The sequence below is a fragment of the Drosophila simulans genome, unplaced genomic scaffold (genome assembly GCF_016746395.2).
Source record: "Drosophila simulans strain w501 unplaced genomic scaffold, Prin_Dsim_3.1 Segkk94_quiver_pilon, whole genome shotgun sequence".
NCBI classification, from domain to species: domain Eukaryota; kingdom Metazoa; phylum Arthropoda; class Insecta; order Diptera; family Drosophilidae; genus Drosophila; species Drosophila simulans.
This window is the reverse complement of record NW_025416889.1, coordinates 27,575-51,669: the sequence shown is the minus strand read 5'-3', so window position 1 is coordinate 51,669 and position 24,095 is coordinate 27,575. Positions and strand designations below refer to the sequence as shown.

The 24,095-nt window shown below is 38.8% G+C and overlaps 2 non-coding genes and 1 pseudogene across 2 annotated transcripts; all 3 read right to left on the bottom strand.

Moving 5' to 3' along the window:
* Positions 1 to 6,177: 6,177 nt before the first annotated feature.
* Positions 6,178 to 12,738, bottom strand: LOC120285746 (annotated as a pseudogene).
* A 394-nt stretch (positions 12,739 to 13,132) lies between these two features.
* LOC120285731 lies at positions 13,133 to 13,311 on the bottom strand. The gene has a single exon (XR_005544951.1). It is a non-coding gene; the product is annotated as a 5.8S ribosomal RNA (ribosomal RNA).
* Positions 13,312 to 14,000: 689 nt separating this feature from the next.
* LOC120285724 lies at positions 14,001 to 15,995 on the bottom strand. The gene has a single exon (XR_005544944.1). It is a non-coding gene; the product is annotated as a small subunit ribosomal RNA (ribosomal RNA).
* Positions 15,996 to 24,095: the final 8,100 nt, after the last annotated feature.

Below are 24,095 nucleotides of genomic sequence, written 5' to 3'. Positions count from 1 at the left end.
TAAATAAATATTTGCCTGCCTCCAAAAATTAACGATAATATATGGAAACGATTTGTTATTCTATATATAATAGAAACTTGACTTTTGTTTCAACGATATTATCTAAAAAGCGTATATTCCTATTATCCGCGGAGCCAAGTCCCGTGTTCTATAGAACTGAGAAACAAATTTGTACGGATAATAATATACTTTATTGTATGTAACCAATATAAACATAATCCGAAATAAATATTTCGAATAATGCGGGAGGTCGGCAACCACTGCCTACCTATAGTAGTTTTTGAACCCGCTGTCGTCAAAGCGGGTATTTTCAATTCCGTTTGCCACCCAACATACGGGCTATTCTCTTATATATTAAGAGATTATATGAACATTTCATTTTTTTTTCCATTATTCATATATAATATGATTATTTTTTTCTTTATACATATAATACATATTAATTTTCATATGTTTATTATTTAATTTACTCATATTATTGCCAAAATCATATGAATACATAAGTTTTGAACAATATGAGAGGTCGGCAACCACTGCCTACCTATAGTAGTTTTTGAACCCTCTGTCGTAATTCCGGTCGTTTACACTACTATACCCTCTCCCTATAATGGCTTTTCTCTATAATACTAAGAGAATGTGGGAATATTTCAGCATTTTTTTCCTTATACATATAATAATTAATCATTTTCATATGTATATTATTTAATTTACTCATATAATTCCCAAAATCATATGAATTCATAAGTTTTGAACAATATGAGAGGTCGGCAACCACTGCCTACCTATAGTAGTTTTTGAACCCTCTGTCGTAATTCCGGTCGTTTACACTACTATACCCTCTCACTATAATGGCTTTTCTCTATAATACTGAGAGAATGTGGGAATATTTCAGCATTTTTTCCCTTATACATATAATAATTAATCATTTTCATATGTATATTATTTAATTTACTCATATAATTCCCAAAATCATATGAATACATAAGTTTTGAACAATATGAGAGGTCGGCAACCACTGCCTACCTATAGTAGTTTTTGAACCCTCTGTCGTAATTCCGGTCGTTTACACTACTATACCCTCTCACTATAATGGCTTTTCTCTATAATACTGAGAGAATGTGGGAATATTTCAGCATTTTTTCCCTTATACATATAATAATTAATCATTTTCATATGTATATTATTTAATTTACTCATATAATTGCCAAAATCATATGAATACATAAGTTTTGAACAATATGAGAGGTCGGCAACCACTGCCTACCTATAGTAGTTTTTGAACCCTCTGTCGTAATTCCGGTCGTTTACACTACTATACCCTCTCACTATAATGGCTTTTCTCTATAATACTGAGAGAATGTGGGAATATTTCAGCATTTTTTCCCTTATACATATAATAATTAATCATTTTCATATGTATATTATTTAATTTACTCATTTAATTGCCAAAATCATATGAATACATAAGTTTTGAACAATATAAGAGGTCGGCAACGGTCTTTCCTCTATAATACTAAGATAATATGGGAATATTTCAGCATTTTTTCCCTTATACATATAATAATTAATCATTTTCATAAGTATATTATTTAATTTACTCGTATATAATTGCCAAAATCCTATGAACACATAAGAGAATACAATATGAGAGGTCGGCGCAACCATAATATAGTAGTTGATGACGAGGTGTTTGGCAACTTGATACAATTCTTTAAAGTCTTTATATCAAAAATTATATGATAGGGACAATATCATATGCGTCACTAAATTGATGACGAGGTGTTTGGCAACTTGACACAATTCATTAAAAGTTTTTATATTAATTATATGATAGGGACAATATCATATGCGTCACTAAATTGATGACGAGGTGTTTGGCAACTTGACACAATTCATTAAAATTCTTTATATTAATTATATGATAGGGACAATATCATATGCGTCACTAAATTGATGACGAGGTGTTTGGCAACTTGACACAATTCATTAAAGTCTTTATATTAATTATATGATAGGGACAATATCATATGCGTCACTAAATTGATGACGAGGTGTTTGGCAACTTGACACAATTCATTAAAGTCTTTATATTAATTATATGATATGGACAATATCATATGCGTCACTAAATTGATGACGAGGTGTTTGGCAACTTGATACAATTCTTTAAAGTCTTTATATCAAAAATTATATGATAGGGACAATATCATATGCGTCACTAAATTGATGACGAGGTGTTTGGCAACTTGACACAATTCATTAAAGTCTTTATATTAATTATATGATATGGACAATATCATATGCGTCACTAAATTGATGACGAGGTGTTTGGCAACTTGACACAATTCATTAAAGTCTTTATATTAATTATATGATAGGGACAATATCATATGCGTCACTAAATTGATGACGAGGTGTTTGGCAACTTGACACAATTCATTAAAGTCTTTATATTAATTATATGATATGGACAATATCATATGCGTCACTAAATTGATGACGAGGTGTTTGGCAACTTGATACAATTCTTTAAAGTCTTTATATCAAAAATTATATGATAGGGACAATATATCATATGCGTCACTAAATTGATGACGAGGTGTTTGGCAACTTGACACAATTCATTAAAGTCTTTATATTAATTATATGATATGGACAATATCATATGCGTCACTAAATTGATGACGAGGTGTTTGGCAACTTGATACAATTCTTTAAAGTCTTTATATCAAAAATTATATGATAGGGACAATATCATATGCGTCACTAAATTGATGACGAGGTGTTTGGCAACTTGACACAATTCATTAAAATTCTTTATATTAATTATATGATAGGGACAATATCATATGCGTCACTAAATTGATGACGAGGTGTTTGGCAACTTGACACAATTCATTAAAGTCTTTATATTAATTATATGATAGGGACAATATCATATGCGTCACTAAATTGATGACGAGGTGTTTGGCAACTTGATACAATTCTTTAAAGTCTTTATATCAAAAATTATATGATAGGGACAATATCATATGCGTCACTAAATTGATGACGAGGTGTTTGGCTACAGGAAAAAATCATTTATTTATCGAATCATCAAGCAAAGGATAAGCTTCAGTGGATCGCAGTATGGCAGCTGCTCAACCACTTACAACACCTTGCCTGTTACAAAAGTCGTTTACAATTGATTCTAGGCTTTGTCATTGTATTAAATAATGCTTTTATATGTAACTAGCGCGGCATCAGGTGATCGAAGATCCTCCTAATTTACTATGTTACAAATTACATTGGCATCACATCCATTGTCGTTTATAAAATAAATTATAAACTTTAAATGGTTTAGAAGCCATACAATGCAAATTGCCCCTTATTTATCATTGCAGTCCAGCACGGATACGACCTTAGAGGCGTTCAGGCATAATCCAACGGACGTAGCGTCATACCACTGTTCGCTCGAACAAGTATTGTGCCATTGGTCCGTACCTGCGGTTCCTCTCGTACTACGCAGGAATGCTGTCGCAACAACGTTTTGTCATTAGTAGGGTAAAACTAACCTGTCTCACGACGGTCTAAACCCAGCTCACGTTCCCTTGCATGGGTGAACAATCCAACGCTTGGTGAATTTTGCTTCACAATGATAGGAAGAGCCGACATCGAAGGATCAAAAAGCGACGTCGCTATGAACGCTTGGCCGCCACAAGCCAGTTATCCCTATGGTAACTTTTCTGACACCTCTTGTTAAAAACTCTTTAAACCAAAAGGATCGATAGGCCGAGCTTTTGCTGTCCCTGTGTGTACTGAACACCGAGATCAAGTCAGCATTTGCCCTTTTGCTCTATGTGTGGTTTCTGTCCGCACTGAGCTGGCCTTGGGACACCTCCGTTATTATTTGAGAGATGTACCGCCCCAGTCAAACTCCCTACCTGGCAATGTCCTTGAATTGGATCATACCTGAGTAATTGGAGTTATACCAAATTTTCAAATCAAAAATACATAAATGCATCGTTTTATTAAAGAATTTGTTTGCGATTATATAACAAACTCGTGATACTTTGATCAAGAAGCTTGCATCAAAACCCAATACCATAAGATATAATAAATATATCCGTATAATGGCTAGGAAATGATACACGTTCCATTTAATCAAGTAAGTAAGGAAACAATAAGAGTAGTGGTATTTCATTGACGATACCAAACCGAGGTCTAATATCTCCCACTTATTCTACACCTCTTATGTCTCCTTACACTGCCAGATTAGAGTCAAGCTCAAAAGGGTCTTCTTTCCCCGCTAATTATTCCAAGCCCGTTCCCTTGGCTGTGGTTTCGCTAGATAGTAGATAGGGACAGTAGGAATCTCGTTAATCCATTCATGCGCGTCACTAATTAGATGACGAGGCATTTGGCTACCTTAAGACCACTGCCTACCTATAGTAGTTTTGAACCCTCTGTCGTAATTCCTTACAGTCTATAATATTTCTATGAATTGTCGTATTCCTCGTTTACATACTATAATTTCATATATGGTTTTCTCTATAATACTAAGAATTGGAATATTTCATATGATCATATTTTTCCAATTAATCTTAATTCCAATCATATAATACATAATTTTGAACAATATAAGAGTCGGCAACGGTCTTTCCTCTATAATACTAAGATAATATGGGAATATTTCAGCATTTTTTCCCTTATACATATAATAATTAATCATTTTCATAAGTATATTATTTAATTTACTCGTATATAATTGCCAAAATCCTATGAACACATAAGAGAATACAATATGAGAGGTCGGCGCAACCATAATATAGTAGTTGATGACGAGGTGTTTGGCAACTTGATACAATTCTTTAAAGTCTTTATATCAAAAATTATATGATAGGGACAATATCATATGCGTCACTAAATTGATGACGAGGTGTTTGGCAACTTGACACAATTCATTAAAAGTTTTTATATTAATTATATGATAGGGACAATATCATATGCGTCACTAAATTGATGACGAGGTGTTTGGCAACTTGACACAATTCATTAAAATTCTTTATATTAATTATATGATAGGGACAATATCATATGCGTCACTAAATTGATGACGAGGTGTTTGGCAACTTGACACAATTCATTAAAGTCTTTATATTAATTATATGATAGGGACAATATCATATGCGTCACTAAATTGATGACGAGGTGTTTGGCAACTTGACACAATTCATTAAAGTCTTTATATTAATTATATGATATGGACAATATCATATGCGTCACTAAATTGATGACGAGGTGTTTGGCAACTTGATACAATTCTTTAAAGTCTTTATATCAAAAATTATATGATAGGGACAATATCATATGCGTCACTAAATTGATGACGAGGTGTTTGGCAACTTGACACAATTCATTAAAGTCTTTATATTAATTATATGATATGGACAATATCATATGCGTCACTAAATTGATGACGAGGTGTTTGGCAACTTGATACAATTCTTTAAAGTCTTTATATCAAAATTATATGATAGGGACAATATCATATGCGTCACTAAATTGATGACGAGGTGTTTGGCAACTTGACACAATTCATTAAAGTCTTTATATTAATTATATGATATGGACAATATCATATGCGTCACTAAATTGATGACGAGGTGTTTGGCAACTTGATACAATTCTTTAAAGTCTTTATATAATTATATGATAGGGACAATATCATATGCGTCACTAAATTGATGACGAGGTGTTTGGCAACTTGACACAATTCATTAAAGTCTTTATATTAATTATATGATATGGACAATATCATATGCGTCACTAAATTGATGACGAGGTGTTTGGCAACTTGATACAATTCTTTAAAGTCTTTATATCAAAAATTATATGATAGGGACAATATCATATGCGTCACTAAATTGATGACGAGGTGTTTGGCAACTTGACACAATTCATTAAAGTCTTTATATTAATTATATGATATGGACAATATCATATGCGTCACTAAATTGATGACGAGGTGTTTGGCAACTTGATACAATTCTTTAAAGTCTTTATATAAAAAAAAAAAAAAAAAAAAAAAAAATTATATGATAGGGACAATATCATATGCGTCACTAAATTGATGACGAGGTGTTTAAGGAAAAATCATTTATAGAACATCAAAAAATAACTTCATATCATATGAGCTTCAATTACAAATTGCTGTACAAGTCTTTACATTGTTTCTTTGTCATTTATTATAATTTTATATGTATAGCGGATCAGTATCGAAATAAAAAAAAAAAAAAAAAAAAAAAAAAAAAAAAAAAAATGCAAATTGCCCTTATTTATCATTGCAGTCCAGCACGATACGACCTTAGAGGTTCAGCATATCCACGGACGTAGCGTCATACCACTGTTCGCTCGAACAAGTATTGTGCCATTGTCCGTACCTGCGGTTCCTCTCGTACTACGCAGGAATGCTGTCGCAACAACGTTGTCATTAGTAGGTAAAACTAACCTGTCTCACGACGGTCTAAACCCAGCTCACGTTCCTTGCATGGTGAACAATCCAACGCTTGGTGAATTTTGCTTCACAATGATAGGAAGAGCCGACATCGAAGGATCAAAAAGCGACGTCGCTATGAACGCTTGGCCGCCACAAGCCATTATCCCTATGGTAACTTTTCTGACACCTCTTGTTAAAAACTCTTTAAACCAAAAGGATCGATAGGCCGAGCTTTTGCTGTCCCTGTGTGTACTGAACACCGAGATCAAGTCAGCATTTGCCCTTTTGCTCTATGTGTGGTTTCTGTCCGCACTGAGCTGGCCTTGGGACACCTCCGTTATTATTTGAGAGATGTACCGCCCCAGTCAAACTCCCTACCTGGCAATGTCCTTGAATTGGATCATACCTGAGTAATTGGAGTTATACCAAATTTTCAAATCAAAAATACATAAATGCATCGTTTTATTAAAGAATTTGTTTGCGATTATATAACAAACTCGTGATACTTTGATCAAGAAGCTTGCATCAAAACCCAATACCATAAGATATAATAAATATATCCGTATAATGGCTAGGAAATGATACACGTTCCATTTAATCAAGTAAGTAAGGAAACAATAAGAGTAGTGGTATTTCATTGACGATACCAAACCGAGGTCTAATATCTCCCACTTATTCTACACCTCTTATGTCTCCTTACACTGCCAGATTAGAGTCAAGCTCAAAAGGGTCTTCTTTCCCCGCTAATTATTCCAAGCCCGTTCCCTTGGCTGTGGTTTCGCTAGATAGTAGATAGGGACAGTAGGAATCTCGTTAATCCATTCATGCGCGTCACTAATTAGATGACGAGGCATTTGGCTATTTTTTTTTTTTTTTTTTTTTTTTTTTTGATCGCGGAGGTATGGAAATCTATCGAAAGATACTAGGGCTGCCAACACTGCGTGTGGTCAGTTTTCCTAGCATGCACGATTCATTGCTCTATCCGAACCGAAGTTCCGCAACGCCTACGTACTAAAACCATCCTCATAGCCATTTATATATAACCATTGTTTTGCGATGTTTATGCCTTTATTGATGTTATGCCAAGACAGCAAGCAAATGTTTTGAACCAAACGTTTTAGCTAAGTCCAATCTCGGGAAAACCCGCTCAGGTACATGAACTGTTTAAAACAACCGAGACTGCCTCTCATAACCTGGACGCTAATGATATGACTATCATATTTGCTGAGGAGACCCTTTGCTATCAATCTTTTAACGGATTGACCACTCCAGATCCCCCTCCAGTTCAGGGTGGCAGAATGGAATTCAATGTCACCTGCGGCTTCGAATCTGCGACGCAATTCAGTTCGTATGTCCGGTCTGTCGTATCTATTGATTTTGCGCTGGTGTGCATCATCCATAGAGTGTCCGTCTGTCACAATTTGTATGTCGATCACATCAATGTGATCTTGTCGTAGTGCCACCAGGTCCGGTTTATTAAGGCCGGATTCGCACTGCAGACTTGGTTCAACAATGACCACGCAGCCTCTCTCCTCAAGTCCCCGCTTGATTCGATTTACTACGCAGTTGTGTCTAGCTACGCGCCTCCCATGCGATCGATAACATTTTTGCATTATGTGGTTTGTTGTTTCGGGAGCGTCACATCCTGCACGACACTGTCGTTCCAATTCGTGCCTTCCCCTTGTAGTACGAGACTTCGTGGGTAGGGCATTTATCCGCAGACGAATACCGTCTATATATTCCTTTCCTGTTAGTAAACGCGTGGGTTGATTAACCCACCCGTGTTGCGGTCCCCAATGGCCCGCTTCACGGAGTCCGCTGCCATCAACTGAGAGGTACAATTTGTTCGCCCAATATTTTTCTATTGCCGGACGCGATAACAATTCATTTTGTTCAGCTAATAATCTATCTCGGGCCCGTTGTTTTTCGGCTTCGAGGAAAGAGCTGGCTACCTCGTTTTGCGTGAGGTGAGGCCATTTAATATTACTCAATCGTCTTAGCCTTAACATTGGAGCTACCCATCTTAGTGATGGAATTCCGAGACCTCCACTTTTTGGGGGTGCATGAATGAATGCTATCGGCATATCCAGCGGAAGATTTAGCCATCTTCGCACATAGTATCTTATTAATTTGTCAGTTTTTCGTAGGACGCCTATCGCCACACTCCCAAGGGCTAACTTGTGATAGAGCTGTGGGATAAGGACAGTCCTAAGGGCGAACATCCTCTGTTGTGGTTTGAGGGGGCCTTTGTCAATCTTTGTAGCTTTGGACCAATGTCCTCGGCCGGATTGCATCGAACCCTCCCAGTTGCAGTGAAGTTGATGCCTAAGTACTTCCACTCGTCCGTTCGCTTCAATGATGGAATCTCTCTCGAGCCTACGTAGAAGCTCTGTGCCTCTAGCACGGTACACTTCTGTTTCGGCTGGCCCTTAATGCCAACGGTAAAACATATGTCGGCATTAAGTTTAAGGCCGACGAGAGATAGAAAATCCAACGTTCTGTCCAACAATACTTGAAGTCCCATTCGAGTTTCAGCAAATAGTACCAAATCATCTGCAAACGCGGCCGCGTTAGTAATGGCATTTCCGACTTTGGCACCAATTTCGCTGGGTAGGTTTCTAAGTAACCTGTCCATTACCAAGTTAAATAGAATAGGAGACAAAGGGTCACCCTGCTTCACTCCTCTAGCAGGGACGAATTCCTCTGAACTCCAACCGTCCCCATTGAGACTGGTACCGCCACCCTCGTACGTATTCTGTACGTAGTCAACGAAGCCCTTTGGCGCACCATAAGCACGTAAGGTGTCATATATAGATGCATGCGATAAAGAATCGAATGCCTTGCTTACATCTAAATTTGCTATGTAGCAAGATCTAAAGTGCTTATGGCTATGCCTCAAGACTAAGTCAACTATCGTCGCATTATCGGCACATCCGTCGGTAGGTAAGAAGCCCCGCTGGCGCGGGTCCCAATTGATTGATGAGTTCAACCGGGTTGCCAATATGGCATTTAGCTGTCTTACCAGGACTGAAGGCACCGATATTGGACGAAAGTCTTGCGGTCGCTTCGCCGTCACCGTTTTCGGGATGAAGACGGTTCTGGCCAGTCGGATAGAGTGTGGTAGATTACCGCACCATAGAATTAGGTTCATTATTCGCAACATAATACCTGACGGCACCTCCCTGGCAGATTTTGGAGTTATCCCGTCAGGCCCCGGAGATGAAGATAATGAGATTCTTGACGCCCGAAGGTCATGCTCCGTAATAGCAGACCAAACCCTCTCAAGCGAGTGATCCATTTGTATCACTTCTCCACTGCAAGAGCTTGGGCTAGGCTGAGTCATTACTTCTCTCCAGTAGGGAACCATTACTTCTTGGCTTGGCATTACCGACTCATCAGTTCCATTTAGCAAGGACTTGATGCATCTTCCTTTATGCTTATCCCAGTTACGCTGGACGACAGCATACTGCTGCCTTCTGCTTTCTCTCCTATTCCGAGGTCTCCGAGGAGGTCTCGTCAGCGTGTGTCGTACACCCTGTGCCGGAAAAATTCCCAGGAGATATAGCGATAAGCATTGGAGAGTGGTTTCCTTTCCCTCGAGCTCTGCCCTGTCAATGAAAGAGAGAGTCATAGTTACTCCCGCCGTTGACCCGCGCTTACTTGAATTTCTTCACTTTGACATTCAGAGCACTGGGCAGAAATCACATTGTGTCAACACCCGCTAGGGCCATCACAATGCTTTGTTTTAATTAGACAGTCGGATTCCCCAAGTCCGTGCCAGTTCTGAATTGATTGTTAATTGATAATCGTTATAATTGATAAGAACTAATTGGTTTAACCCAAATAGTATTCTTAAAAATTTTAGCAAGAAAGTTCCACAATTGGCTACGTAACTAAACTATCCGGGGAACAAGTAACTAACATAAATGCTAGAAACTCTATTTACCCAGAACGAGCACATAAACCATGTTATTGTTTCCCAATCAAGCCCGACTATCTCAATCTTCAGAGCCAATCCTTATCCCGAAGTTACGGATCTAATTTGCCGACTTCCCTTACCTACATTATTCTATCGACTAGAGACTCTTCACCTTGGAGACCAGCTGCGGATATTGGTACGGCCTGTTGAGAAGTTTGCGTGTCCCCACCATAAATTTTCAAGGTCCGAGGAGAAAATATCGACACAACAGTATATGTCATGCTCTTCTAGCCCATCTACCATATCTCTCTGCGAAAGACTTCCATGGTAGTACGGCTATAAAACAGAAAAGAAAACTCTTCCGATATCTCTCGACGGCTTCTTTATGGTCGTTCCTGTTGCCAGGATGAGCACGAGGCCCATATTTAATAACAAACGGATACTCAACAGGTTACGGAATTGGAACCGTATTCCCTTTCGTTCAAAATTATTCAAGTGTATTATATTCGCTTTGTTTATATAGTTAGGCATTTTTGTTTTACTTGAAAATTTTCGGCTTTCGCCTTGAACTTAGGACCGACTAACTCGTGATCAACCACTGTTCACACGAAACCCTTCTCCACTTCAGTCCTCCAAGGTCTCATTCGATTATTTGCTACTACCACCAAGATCTGTACCAATGGCAGCTCCATGCAGGCTTACGCCAAACACTTCTACGCATACCATTGTACCTTCCTACTCACTAAAGTTTCAAAATTTATATCACAAGTAATATAAATCATCTACTTTAGCGGTAATGTATAGGTATACAACTTAAGCGCCATCCATTTTAAGGGCTAGTTGCTTCGGCAGGTGAGTTGTTACACACTCCTTAGCGGATTTCGACTTCCATGATCACCGTCCTGCTGTTTTAAGCAACCAACGCCTTTCATGGTATCTGCATGAGTTGTTAATTTGGGCACCGTAACATTACGTTTGGTTCATCCCACAGCGCCAGTTCTGCTTACCAAAAGTGGCCCACTGGGCACATTATATCATAACCTTGAACTTCATATCAAGAAAGTTAAGGTTCTTACCCATTTAAAGTTTGAGAATAGGTTAAGATCGTTTCGACCCTAAGGCCTCTAATCATTCGCTTTACCAGATAAGATTATTTTATATAATATTAAAATGCACCAGCTATCCTGAGGGAAACTTCGGAAGGAACCAGCTACTAGATGGTTCGATTGGTCTTTCGCCCCTATACTCAATTCTGACAATCGATTTGCACGTCAGAACTGTTTCGGTCTTCCATCAGGGTTTCCCCTGACTTCAACCTGATCAAGTATAGTTCACCATCTTTCGGGTCACAGCATATATGCTCAAGGTACGTTCCAGTTAGAGGCATAAATAATATAAATATACATTATACATAACTATATAGAACGCCCCGGGATTGTGTTAATTAGCTATAAATAGCTAAAAAACTAATCCCATTATTAGTCAAGTTAATTACGCTATTAGGTTTACATCCCAATAACTTGCACATATGTTAGACTCCTTGGTCCGTGTTTCAAGACGGGTCCCGAAGGTATCCTGAATCTTTCGCATTGTTAATCATACAAGAGCATATAATAAACACAAAAATCAATGATAATTATGCCATTATATAATTCCGAAAAATTAACGCTCTGTAATAATATAAATCTATCAGCACTTTATCAAATTAATAACATTTATTCTGTGTTAAAATGCAAGCAATTTAATTGGAATAAACTATAAGTTATATTTTATGATAAATTTGGGATATGCTAATAGATTACAATGTCCTTATATGGAAAAAATGCACATTATTCTTAATAATATTATTTAAATATTACAATTTTAATGATGAATTTTCCATAACGGATATTCAGGTTCATCGGGCTTAACCTCTAAGCAGTTTCACGTACTGTTTAACTCTCTATTCAGAGTTCTTTTCAACTTTCCCTCACGGTACTTGTTTACTATCGGTCTCATGGTTATATTTAGTTTTAGATGGAGTTTACCACCCACTTAGTGCTGCACTATCAAGCAACACGACTCTTTGGAAACATCATCTAGTAATCATTAACGTTATACGGGCCTGGCACCCTCTATGGGTAAATGGCCTCATTTAAGAAGGACTTAAATCATTAATTTCTCATACTAGAATATTGACGCTCCATACACTGCATCTCACATTTGCCATATAGACAAAGTGACTTAGTGCTGAACTGTTTTCTTTTCGCTCGCCGCTACTAAGAAAATCCTTGTTAGTTTCTTTTCCTCCCCTAATTAATATGCTTAAATTCAGGGGGTAGTCCCATATGAGTTGAGGTTGTATATATAACTATATTTTGCCATAAATTCTTTATATATAAATGATAAAACAATCAATTAAATTCGTTATAAATAGTTCCAATAGTTCTTGTAAGCAAAGTTATTTTTTATCCATTTAACGAACCAACGAAGAATAATAACATAACCAAGTTTTTTTTTTTTCGAATCATTAATAAGAGACAATTCTAGATGAAAAATATTTCAATTTTTTATGCTAGACATTTCTCAGTATTATTTGATTGAAAAAGAAAATATTTCTCTTCGTTTTTCACATTCAAATGTGAGATAATGTTTTTCATTTCTTTTTTAATATTATGAATAAAATCATTATTTAATCCAATAATATACCATATGCTTATAAAAAATTTATAAACAACTTAATTAGCATAGTCTTACAACCCTCAACCATATGTAGTCCAAGCAGCACTATAAAATTAATTAAAGTACATAACAGCATGGACTGCGATATGCGTTCAAAATGTCGATGTTCATGTGTCCTGCAGTTCACACGATGACGCACAGTTTGCTGCGTTCTTCATCGACCCATGAGCCGAGTGATCCACCGCTTAGAGTTTTATAATTCATTTTTATATAATGTCAATATTGTTTTTATTGAAAGAAATTAAAAATACACCATTTTACTGGCATATATCAATTCCTTCAATAAATTTATTTTTATACCTAAAATAAATGTTGCGAAATGTCTTAGTTTCATATAAGCATTATGTATCATAATAATCTGGTTATGGTTTGCTATTTTGGGTGACACATACTGCAAAATTTATATAAAACATTAACCTGATGGATGACAGGTACAAACATTGTATATTTTAGGTTGTTGCATTAGCCAACGTATGCTCATAACATAGATGAACAATACATATTCGCAACGCGTGTATATTATGGTCCATATACACACAAACTTATTTCGATTACCACATTCAAAATTATTTTAATTTTAATTCGACTTCCACTTTCGAATTTAGTTTAGTTTCTTCGATTTCCATTTTCGAGAATTTGTTTTTATAGGAAACGCCGTTGTTGTAGTAAGTACTGCCACAAATACGCACAACAACATTAATAATGTTAAAGTCTTTTTATGAGGTTGCCAAGCCCCACATATAAATAAAATAAAAGCCATCTACATTTTATTTTCACTTTAACTTTTGATTCCGTAGAATCATTTTGTAATATTTTTATTTTGGTAAATTGTATTTATTTGTATTATAACAAATGTTTATTAACGGTAAGGATATTATACAATAATGATCCTTCCGCAGGTTCACCTACGGAAACCTTGTTACGACTTTTACTTCCTCTAAATAATCAAGTTCGGTCAACTTTTGCGAAACAACCGTAACACGCAAGGCGTCACAGTGATCACGTCCGGAGACCTCACTAAATAATTCAATCGGTAGTAGCGACGGGCGGTGTGTACAAAGGGCAGGGACGTAATCAATGCGAGTTAATGACTCACACTTACTGGGAATTCCAAGTTCATGTGAACAGTTTCAGTTCACAATCCCAAGCATGAAAGTGGTTCAGCGGTTTACCCGGACCTCTCGGTCTAGGAAATACACGTTGATACTTTCATTGTAGCGCGCGTGCAGCCCAGGACATCTAAGGGCATCACAGACCTGTTATTGCTCAATCTCATTATTGCTAGACGCAATTTGTCCATTTAAGAAGCTAGTGTCCTTATAATGGGACAAACCAACAGGTACGGCTCCACTTACATAAACACATTCAAACACAATAAACATTTTACTGCCACCATGAATGAAGGCTACATAAGCTTCAGCACCATAATCCTGAAGATATCTATTTAATATATTTGAGTCTCGTTCGTTATCGGAATTAACCAGACAAATCACTCCACGAACTAAGAACGGCCATGCACCACCACCCATAGATTCGAGAAAGAGCTATCAATCTGTCTTACACACTTATGTTCGGACCTGGTAAGTTTTCCCGTGTTGAGTCAAATTAAGCCGCAGGCTCCACTCCTGGTGGTGCCCTTCCGTCAATTCCTTTAAGTTTCAGCTTTGCAACCATACTTCCCCCGGAGCCCAAAAGCTTTGGTTTCCCGGGAAGCGACTGAGAGAGCCATAAAAGTAGCTACACCCAATTGCTAGCTGGCATCGTTTATGGTTAGAACTAGGGCGGTATCTGATCGCCTTCGAACCTCTAACTTTCGTTCTTGATTAATGAAAACATCTTTGGCAAATGCTTTCGCTTAAGTTAGTCTTACGACGGTCCAAGAATTTCACCTCTCGCGTCGTAATACTAATGCCCCCAAACTGCTTCTATTAATCATTACCTCTTGATCTGAAAACCAATGAAAGCAGAACAGAGGTCTTATTTCATTATCCCATGCACAGAATATTCAGGCATTTGAAGCCTGCTTTAAGCACTCTAATTTGTTCAAAGTAATAGTACCGGCCCACAATAACACTCGTTTAAGAGCACTAGTGCAGGTTTTTAAATAGGAGGAACATATGAAAAAATACAAGTATTTAATCACATATAAGAACTCCACCGGTAATACGCTTACATACATAAAGGTATAGTACTAACCACAATTGTAAGTTGTACTACCCGTATGAAGCACAAGTTCAACTACGAACGTTTTAACCGCAACAACTTTAATATACGCTATTGGAGCTGGAATTACCGCGGCTGCTGGCACCAGACTTGCCCTCCAATTGGTCCTTGTTAAAGGATTTAAAGTGTACTCATTCCAATTACAGGGCCTCGGATATGAGTCCTGTATTGTTATTTTTCGTCACTACCTCCCCGAGCTGGGAGTGGGTAATTTACGCGCCTGCTGCCTTCCTTAGATGTGGTAGCCGTTTCTCAGGCTCCCTCTCCGGAATCGAACCCTGATTCCCCGTTACCCGTTGCAACCATGGTAGTCCTAGATACTACCATCAAAAGTTGATAGGGCAGACATTTGAAAGATCTGTCGTCGGTACAAGACCATACGATCTGCATGTTATCTAGAGTTCAACCAATATAACGATCTTGCGATCGCTTGGTTTTAGCCTAATAAAAGCACATGTCCCATAAGGTTCATGTTTTAATTGCATGTATTAGCTCTAGAATTACCACAGTTATCCAAGTAACTGTTAACGATCTAAGGAACCATAACTGATATAATGAGCCTTTTGCGGTTTCACTTTTAATTCGTGTGTACTTAGACATGCATGGCTTAATCTTTGAGACAAGCATATAACTACTGGCAGGATCAACCAGAATAATGTTTTTCCTTCATATTCCATTCATATTTTTTGAATCGAAATAAGCAATATAATAGATATATGGATTTTTCACTTTATATAATTCCATGATTTTTATTATATTGAATAAAATTCAATATTTCGCCTTTGGGTAAAATTTTAAATATATATTTATAAGTAAAATATCCATTCGATTACGGCCATTTTTATATAGCATTCGTAATCCATAATTTCATTTTTAATTTATACTTGTTTTACCAATATAACAAGAATTTCATATAATTATTGTAATATATATGTTTCTATAATTATATCTTTTTATATATACATATTTCATTATAAAATATCATTTTATTTCCAACATACATAATTATTGTATCCACACATGTACAATTTTTGTTTAACCAATATAAATATTAAGTTAAATCATTTGCATTTTGAAGATAAATTTAAAATTTATCTCTTTTCATATATCTCTCTGGTAATATATAACATAAAACCAAGCGCATATGATAATATTTCCACATTTAATATATAATTTTATATTTCTTTCATAAGAATCCATATTTGTATTATACCGTAACGATATAATAATCCAACTATACGGCAGGTAATAAATAAATATTTGCCTGCCTCCAAAAATTAACGATAATATATGGAAACGATTTGTTATTCTATATATAATAGAAACTTGACTTTTGTTTCAACGATATTATCTAAAAAGCGTATATTCCTATTATCCGCGGAGCCAAGTCCCGTGTTCTATAGAACTGAGAAACAAATTTGTACGGATAATAATATACTTTATTGTATGTAACCAATATAAACATAATCCGAAATAAATATTTCGAATAATGCGGGAGGTCGGCAACCACTGCCTACCTATAGTAGTTTTTGAACCCGCTGTCGTCAAAGCGGGTATTTTCAATTCCGTTTGCCACCCAACATACGGGCTATTCTCTTATATATTAAGAGATTATATGAACATTTCATTTTTTTTTCCATTATTCATATATAATATGATTATTTTTTTCTTTATACATATAATACATATTAATTTTCATATGTTTATTATTTAATTTACTCATATTATTGCCAAAATCATATGAATACATAAGTTTTGAACAATATGAGAGGTCGGCAACCACTGCCTACCTATAGTAGTTTTTGAACCCTCTGTCGTAATTCCGGTCGTTTACACTACTATACCCTCTCCCTATAATGGCTTTTCTCTATAATACTAAGAGAATGTGGGAATATTTCAGCATTTTTTTCCTTATACATATAATAATTAATCATTTTCATATGTATATTATTTAATTTACTCATATAATTCCCAAAATCATATGAATTCATAAGTTTTGAACAATATGAGAGGTCGGCAACCACTGCCTACCTATAGTAGTTTTTGAACCCTCTGTCGTAATTCCGGTCGTTTACACTACTATACCCTCTCACTATAATGGCTTTTCTCTATAATACTGAGAGAATGTGGGAATATTTCAGCATTTTTTCCCTTATACATATAATAATTAATCATTTTCATATGTATATTATTTAATTTACTCATATAATTGCCAAAATCATATGAATACATAAGTTTTGAACAATATGAGAGGTCGGCAACCACTGCCTACCTATAGTAGTTTTTGAACCCTCTGTCGTAATTCCGGTCGTTTACACTACTATACCCTCTCACTATAATGGCTTTTCTCTATAATACTGAGAGAATGTGGGAATATTTCAGCATTTTTTCCCTTATACATATAATAATTAATCATTTTCATATGTATATTATTTAATTTACTCATTTAATTGCCAAAATCATATGAATACATAAGTTTTGAACAATATGAGAGGTCGGCAACGGTCTTTCCTCTATAATACTAAGATAATATGGGAATATTTCAGCATTTTTTCCCTTATACATATAATAATTAATCATTTTCATAAGTATATTATTTAATTTACTCGTATATAATTGCCAAAATCCTATGAACACATAAGAGAATACAATATGAGAGGTCGGCGCAACCATAATATAGTAGTTGATGACGAGGTGTTTGGCAACTTGATACAATTCTTTAAAGTCTTTATATCAAAAATTATATGATAGGGACAATATCATATGCGTCACTAAATTGATGACGAGGTGTTTGGCAACTTGACACAATTCATTAAAGTCTTTATATTAATTATATGATAGGGACAATATCATATGCGTCACTAAATTGATGACGAGGTGTTTGGCAACTTGACACAATTCATTAAAGTCTTTATATTAATTATATGATATGGACAATATCATATGCGTCACTAAATTGATGACGAGGTGTTTGGCAACTTGATACAATTCTTTAAAGTCTTTATATCAAAAATTATATGATAGGGACAATATCATATGCGTCACTAAATTGATCAGTCGCGATCGAACACTCGACGAGTGCAGACGTGCCTGCGGATCGACAGCAAATTGTTAGCAAATTGTTAGCAAATTGTTCACAGTTGTAAGTCCCGTTACTTGTGCCCAGCCACTTCGCGTCGCGTGATCTTGTCGCGCGTTTTGATTGGCCCAGCCAACGTACCTAACGGTAGTTCGCACTAACACCATCGCACACCCGAGTGTGCGTGTTATCAGCGCAAAAAACCCAGTGCTCGAAGCAGCGGTATAATTGCAAAGCAGCAGCCACGTGCTGCCTGGCTCACCGGCTTACGGTGCCCAGCTTCCCCCCCCCCCCCCCTCCTCACTCCTTATCAACTTTGGAGAAGATGGACTGGCAGGCCCCCCCGCGCACCCACAAGCTTGGAACAACACCACGCAAAAAGGCTCTGAGAACACGCAAGAGCAGCTCCAGCAGCGAGGGAAGCACCTCGCATACAGAGCCGGGCGAGATAAAGCGAAAACCGGCAAAGAAAGCACAGGGAGAGGAGCTGGAAGATAAGCCAAGCACTAGCGCAGCTCTGCGCAAGAAGCTCGCCAACAACGCCTTCGCTTTACTCTCGACCGAAGAAGACGAGTACGACCAAGAGAGCTCTGATGACGAACCCGGACCTAAAGATGATTCCAAGCCCAAGACCCCCGAGAAACCAAAGCCCACCCCGAAGACCATCAAGCCACCTCCGATTTTTATCCCCGATGTGACCAACATCTCGGCACTCGTCAAGATGATCACGACTCTTGTAGGCCCGAAGAACAATTTTACCTACAAGACCGTGAATGGCAACAACGTACGTGTCATGATGCCGGACAAAGAGTCCTATACAGCTCTGCGTCTCCAACTTGTGGCCCAAAACAAGAGGCATCGGACTTTCCAGCCGAAAGATGAACGTGCATACAAGGTTGTCATCAAAGGACTCCACCACTCCACCGATCGTGAGGAAATCATTGAAGACCTTCGCAGACAAGGGCACGCTGTTAGAGATCTGCACAATCCCATTGGCAGAAGAACTAAAGAACCGCTGGGAATATTCTTCGCCAACCTGGAGCCTTCCAGCAACAACAAAGACGTCTACCAAGTCAAGCGGATCTGCAGGTCGGTAGTAACCATTGAACCGCCGCAGAAGTTCAACGACGTGCCTCAATGCTTCAGGTGCCAAGGATTCGGTCATACACAGCGTTACTGCTTCCTGGAATACCGATGTGTAAAGTGTGGAGGCCCTCACGAATCGAGGGCATGTGAGAAGAGGGAGGACGACAAAGCGTGCTGCTTCCACTGCCAGGCGGACCATCCTGCGTCTTTCAAGGGATGCCCTGCATACAAAAGGGCCAAAGCACTCGCTGCTCCGAAAACAAGGCCCGTCGCTAATGCTAACAAGGCGCCGCCCGTGGCATCACCAAACGTCACCTCTGGCAGGAGCTACCGAGACGCCCTCAACGGAGTGCACGCAGCACCGCAGAATCCCACAACCCCAGTCCAAACCCAAACAGAAACCCCACACTCCGGTCAGATAGAAGCGATGTTCGCTCGCATGGAAGGAATGATGGAAAGGATGATGGAGCGCATGTTCACCCAGATGACACAGCTGGTGGCCACCATTCTCAACAGCAAGTCATGCAACTAAAGCTCCACCTAGTCGTCTGGAATGCGAACGGCCTGCAGAACAGCAAGGCCATAGTCGAGCACCATCTGAAGACCCACCAGATCGATATCCTACTCGTAGCCGAAACCCACTTCTCCCCCAGATCCCACTTTAATATCAGCGGATATGACCTCATCCATGCAGACCATCCTTCTGGCAGAGCACGCGGTGGAGCAGCCATCCTCATCAGGAGCGGTATTCAATACCTAGAGCTGCCCGCGTTTCAGCAAGACTGGGCACAATGTCCTGTCATCAGGATTGTCAGCCCGCAAGGAGATTTAGACATTGGAGCGGTCTACTTTCCCCCCAGATACCGCATAACAGCATCTCACCTCAGTGAGTTCTTCGAGCATTTTGGGCCCCGCTTCATAGCAGCTGGAGATTATAACGCCAAACATTCTTGGTGGGGATCGCGCGCCAACAACCCCAAAGGGAAAACTCTGTTTGGGTACCTGCAACGCCACCGACTGGACTGCCACTCCACTGGCGAGCCCACTCACTGGCCAACGAATCCCCTCAAGACTCCAGACCTGCTGGACTTTGCTGTGTCGAAAGGCATAGGGCATGCGAAGATCAGCTGCACAACAAATGCTGACCTCCTGTCAGACCACTGTGCAATAAACGTGCTAATCAACACGCCAGTCCTCAGGAAAACCCCGCTCAGAAGGCTCACTGGAAAATATACCGACGCCGCCAAGTTCGCGTCCTGGATGCTCTCCACCGTCAATCCGAACCCCATCCTCAACACACCCAGGAACATTGATGAAGCTATCGGGAATCTCACCAGGCAGATGCAAAACGCTGCGGAATTCGCAAGCCCACCGCCACCAAAGACTGCGAGAACACCTAGCAGGGACCTCCACCTCTGGTCCCCGGAAATTGCGGCACTCGTGACTGAGAAGAGGCGTCTCAGGAGAGTTTGGTTCTTGACGCGCAATCCAAGAGACAAAACAGCGCTCAATCACGCCACAAAGGAGTTGAAGGACAAGATCTCCAGCCTACGCCAGGACTCCTTCCTCAGATTCCTCGAGGAACTCTCTCCCGGGGACCCAGACCACAATCTGTGGAACGTCACCCGCCACATTAAACGACCAGCCAAAAAGGTTTCCGCAGTGCGCAAAGCAGATGGATCCTGGTGCCGTTCGGATGCTGAAAGAGCAGAAGCTTTCGCCGAACACCTTTACAACGCCTTCTCTCCGTTCGACTGCTGCACTGCCGAAGAACATGCTGAAACAGCCCGGTTTCTCAATAGCCCAAGCTCTCCCGGTCCCCCGTTGGAACCAGTCGACCCTGAGGAAGTTGCGCAGGAGATTGCTCTACTGAAGAACAACAAATCTCCAGGCCTGGATCGTATAGATGCGGCGGCCCTAAAAATGCTCCCATTCCGCTGCACACAAATGCTGGCCAGCATTTACAACAGCTGCTTCCGGCTAGGGTACTTCCCGGAAGAGTGGAAAAGAGCAGAGGTTATTGTCCTCCTCAAGCCTGGTAAGCCTGAAGCCAATCTCGCCTCCTATCGTCCGATTAGTTTGCTGGCAATCCTCTCCAAAATACTCGAAAGAGTATTTTTGCGCAGAGTATTGCCAGTACTGGATGAGGCTGGTTTGATCCCCGATCACCAGTTTGGCTTCAGGCGCTCCCACGGAACACCAGAGCAATGCCACCGGCTAGTCGAACGGATCCTCGAGGCATTCGAGCAAAAGAAATACTGCTGCGCTGTAATGCTCGACGTGAAGCAGGCATTCGACAGAGTTTGGCATCCTGGACTCCTCCATAAACTCAAATCCTACCTCCCAAGCCCCCATTTTACCCTCCTCAAATCCTACACTGAGGGAAGAGCATTCCAAGTCAGATGCGGAAGTGCAATAAGCCTACCCAGACTGATCAGAGCTGGAGTTCCGCAAGGCAGTGTGCTCGGACCAATACTGTACACCCTTTACACCGCAGACCTTCCCATAATCCCCTCCAGGAACCTAACTATAGCGACTTATGCAGATGACACGGCTTTCCTCGCCTCCTCATCCGACCCACGAGAAGCCTCCGAAACAATCCAAAGGCAAATGGACGCGCTACATCCCTGGCTCAGCAGGTGGAACATCGTAGTGAACGCGGAAAAATCTACCCAAACAACATTTGCACTAAGGAGAGGAGACTGCCCACCGGTCACGCTAAACGGAGTCATCATTCCCAACGCACCCGCACCCAAGTACCTAGGACTTACCCTGGACCGCAGGCTCACTTGGCGTCCCCACATCGTCAGCAAACGCATACAGGCCGATGCGCGTCTGAGGCAGATGCATTGGCTTATTGGGAGAGGGTCCAAGCTAAGGCAGAACCACAAAATCCTGGTGTACAAGGCAATTCTCAAGCCCATCTGGACCTACGGGATACAGCTATGGGGCACGGCAAGCCACACGAATCGCCTGCGTATACAGCGGTTCCAGAATAGGTGCTTGAGAATTGCCTGTAATGCGCATCCCTACCACGAGAATGTCGCCATACATAGGGAACTTGGAATCCCACAAGTCGCTGATGAAATCTCCAGGCTCAGCGAGAGATACCTGAAAAGGCTCGAAAACCACCCTAACCACCTCGCCACCAACCTGTTAGACAATAGCCAAACAAGCAGACGTCTCATGAGGAGACACCCTCTCGATCTTCCACAACAATAGACAACACATATAAAACCCGCCACAAATACATGTACAATAGTATCCCTTAAGCTAATGTTCCCCCGCAAAACCATTTAATTATTGTCCACTAGGACAGATTTTAAATAAATAAACGCACGCTAAAAAAAAAAAAAAAAAAAAAAAAAACTAAATTGATGACGAGGTGTTTGGCAACTTGACACAATTCATTAAAGTTTTATATTAATTATATGATAGGGACAATATCATATGCGTCACTAAATTGATGACGAGGTGTTTGGCAACTTGACACAATTCATTAAAATTCTTTATATTAATTATATGATAGGGACAATATCATATGCGTCACTAAATTGATGACGAGGTGTTTGGCAACTTGACACAATTCATTAAAGTCTTTATATTAATTATATGATAGGGACAATATCATATGCGTCACTAAATTGATGACGAGGTGTTTGGCAACTTGACACAATTCATTAAAGTCTTTATATTAATTATATGATATGGACAATATCATATGCGTCACTAAATTGATGACGAGGTGTTTGGCAACTTGATACAATTCTTTAAAGTCTTTATATCAAAAATTATATGATAGGGACAATATCATATGCGTCACTAAATTGATGACGAGGTGTTTGGCAACTTGACACAATTCATTAAAGTCTTTATATTAATTATATGATATGGACAATATCATATGCGTCACTAAATTGATGACGAGGTGTTTGGCAACTTGACACAATTCATTAAAGTCTTTATATTAATTATATGATAGGGACAATATCATATGCGTCACTAAATTGATGACGAGGTGTTTGGCAACTTGACACAATTCATTAAAGTCTTTATATTAATTATATGATATGGACAATATCATATGCGTCACTAAATTGATGACGAGGTGTTTGGCAACTTGATACAATTCTTTAAAGTCTTTATATCAAAAATTATATGATAGGGACAATATATCATATGCGTCACTAAATTGATGACGAGGTGTTTGGCAACTTGACACAATTCATTAAAGTCTTTATATTAATTATATGATATGGACAATATCATATGCGTCACTAAATTGATGACGAGGTGTTTGGCAACTTGATACAATTCTTTAAAGTCTTTATATCAAAAATTATATGATAGGGACAATATCATATGCGTCACTAAATTGATGACGAGGTGTTTGGCAACTTGACACAATTCATTAAAATTCTTTATATTAATTATATGATAGGGACAATATCATATGCGTCACTAAATTGATGACGAGGTGTTTGGCAACTTGACACAATTCATTAAAGTCTTTATATTAATTATATGATAGGGACAATATCATATGCGTCACTAAATTGATGACGAGGTGTTAGGCAACTTGATACAAT